General features: G+C 40.4%; 1 pseudogene; it reads left to right on the top strand.

Moving 5' to 3' along the window:
• The first annotated feature begins 1,121 nt into the window (after positions 1-1,121).
• LOC101436302 (cyclin-J pseudogene) lies at positions 1,122-2,156 on the top strand (annotated as a pseudogene).
• The last annotated feature ends 327 nt before the right edge of the window (positions 2,157-2,483 follow it).

Below are 2,483 nucleotides of genomic sequence, written 5' to 3'. Positions count from 1 at the left end.
ATCATCCTGCTTGCATTTGTAGGAACTCTTGGCCCCCTGGTGTGGTGGTTGATTTTTTTACCTCCCTATTGACTGGCCAAGGTAAGTCCAATAAACCAGAAGGTAGGAGTTGAAAGTCTGCTGTGACTCAGGGCCTGGCTGTCACATGGACAGTTCAGAGATTCAGGTCTCCTGAATATACACCAAATCCAATGCCAATCACAGGTCAAGTAAAAGTAACAGAAAAAGCATGTGTAGAAAGGTCATCTCTGTGTCCAACTTCATCACAGTCAGGAACACAAACTCCAGAGCAGGTCCAACTGTTATGGCCCTAAACTCCAGAGCCACCTGCCATGACCATAGAACTTGTGGGTCTCTGTAACCCTCAGGAAAACCAGTAACTGGGTTTCTATCTACTTTGGCTGACTCTGGTACCCTGCTGAGGCATGCATAAGCATAAACCCTCTGATGACTGCCTGATTCTCCTTTGGAGATTCATAGCCATATACACTAATTTGTCTTTCCATTTCCCCCTTTTATCCAAAGTCAAAAAGCAGATTTTAACATCTGATATTACATGTAGCCTGACCTATTCTGCTGTTCTGAGTTGGCCCTTTTATTCAAGGTCTTTTTATAGTTACTTCTTCAGCTGGTGCTTGGTAGTAATCCCTCACAGTGGCAGGGAGACTCATCCCTGGGAGTCACGTCTGTTGCTATGAGGAAGGTAATGCATTTACATGCTCAGTTTGGCTTAGAGAGTGTTCACATTTGAGCTACATGGAGACTCTCTGGAGGTAACTCTTAGGCACCCTGCAGCTGTAGACATAGCTCATAGTTCAGGCACCCAGGCTCATAACTGGAGTCATCAGTATCAATGGCTCATTGCTGGGCCATCCATCTTAATTGGTCTTTGCCATTGCACTTGGGGGTTTATTGATGCTCGATTGGGGAATGTGATAGAGCTCCCCTGGCCAGGAAATCGGCACTTTGGCAGATGTCTGTTCAAATCTTTCACCCATATTTTAATTGCGTTGTTTGTATTTTTACTTTTAAGTTAAAGGATTTCGTTATAAATGAGAATCTTTATCAGAATTGTGGTTTCCAATTTTATTCTCTCTGGTGTATGTTGATGTTTTAATTTCATGATAAAGTCCTTTAAAGCTGCAGGTCAGTGGTGGCAAGGACATCTGGCTGCTGATATTCTTCACGTGTTCCAGTACAAGGAGCTGAAGTTGCCCTCCTACAAACTAAATCTAAGACTGTATTTTGATGACTTGATTGCCATTGTAAGTAATCCCTTCATGTTCTGCCCTTCTGCCCGACATCTTGGTGTTTATTTGCTGGACCTGTTTATGGATTGCTATGACATCTCAATCTAATAGTTACATTTAGTAGCATTTTCCTGTCTATTTCTAGTAAGCAAATTGAAAAAAAAAGACGATAGTGTGCCTAAGCTGGAGTGGCTCAATAGTGTGGTTTGTTTGACCTTTGACTCTAGTATTAACAAAACAAAATTAGCTGAATAGAGCTATTATTATTAGAAATCTTTCAGTGGAACCTCTGCCTTCCAAAAACCTCCCTTTTCATTTAATATTATCTCTCGGAATCAATGCATGAAACAGATCTTCATGATGGATGACCAATGATTTGTTTGGAATAAACTAAACTCTACATTACCATGTACGCAGATTACTGCAGCATGTGTGGCTTCTTCAAGAATTATACTTCGTATTTCTAATGTGGCCTACAAGAGTGCATTATCTTACTACTTACTCTTGGAAATTCTTATTGCACTGCATTGAACTGCTATTGATGGTTCATGATAATGATGTGATGGAAGCAAACAATTAGAAGGAAGAGACAGGAACAAGTAATTTTATTCCAGACACCCTTCCTGACCTTGCAGCCAGTTCACTTTCAACAATTTCAGTAACCTCATCAGGCACATCAGACCTCTCTGTAGTATCACCATCCTGCATTGGAACAACCAAGCTGTCAGCTGATAGTATCTACCACACACACTTCACTTTACATATTACAGATATATCCTGCTGGCTTCTTCCTTCAGGGCCTTGGTCAGATGCTGACTGCTGTTGGGTGTCATTTGCAATACCAGTAAAAGTTAAGCCCTGTTTGAATTTTCTTATAACTGGAGTTATTAGATAGATGAACATTAATCTCACGTTACTCGGTTTTGAAAGGTGAAGATAATACCTCACTCAAAGTGGTAGTGTCTTGAAACTGTGGAGCAAACTTTATTTAAACTTCTCTTAAAAGGAAAGGGAGCCAAATGATATCAAGAAATCAGATACCAGCTCCAGGATAACTGAATATCCCTTTTAGTGTACCAAGAACCTGGGAGGACCAAGGACACTTTAATAGTGTGTATATCAAATCCTATATTGTAACAAATCCTTGTATAACTAAGATTTTCAACCCTGAATGATGGTCCAAATATTTCAAAAATATTCAATACAGCAGAAAACAGGGAGACGCTCCCATAC

Source organism: Dasypus novemcinctus, chromosome 30, assembly GCF_030445035.2.
Source record: "Dasypus novemcinctus isolate mDasNov1 chromosome 30, mDasNov1.1.hap2, whole genome shotgun sequence".
In the NCBI taxonomy this organism is placed as follows: Eukaryota; Metazoa; Chordata; class Mammalia; order Cingulata; family Dasypodidae; genus Dasypus; species Dasypus novemcinctus.
The sequence above is the reverse complement of the archived record's forward strand: the minus strand, read 5'-3'. Positions and strand labels throughout refer to the sequence as shown.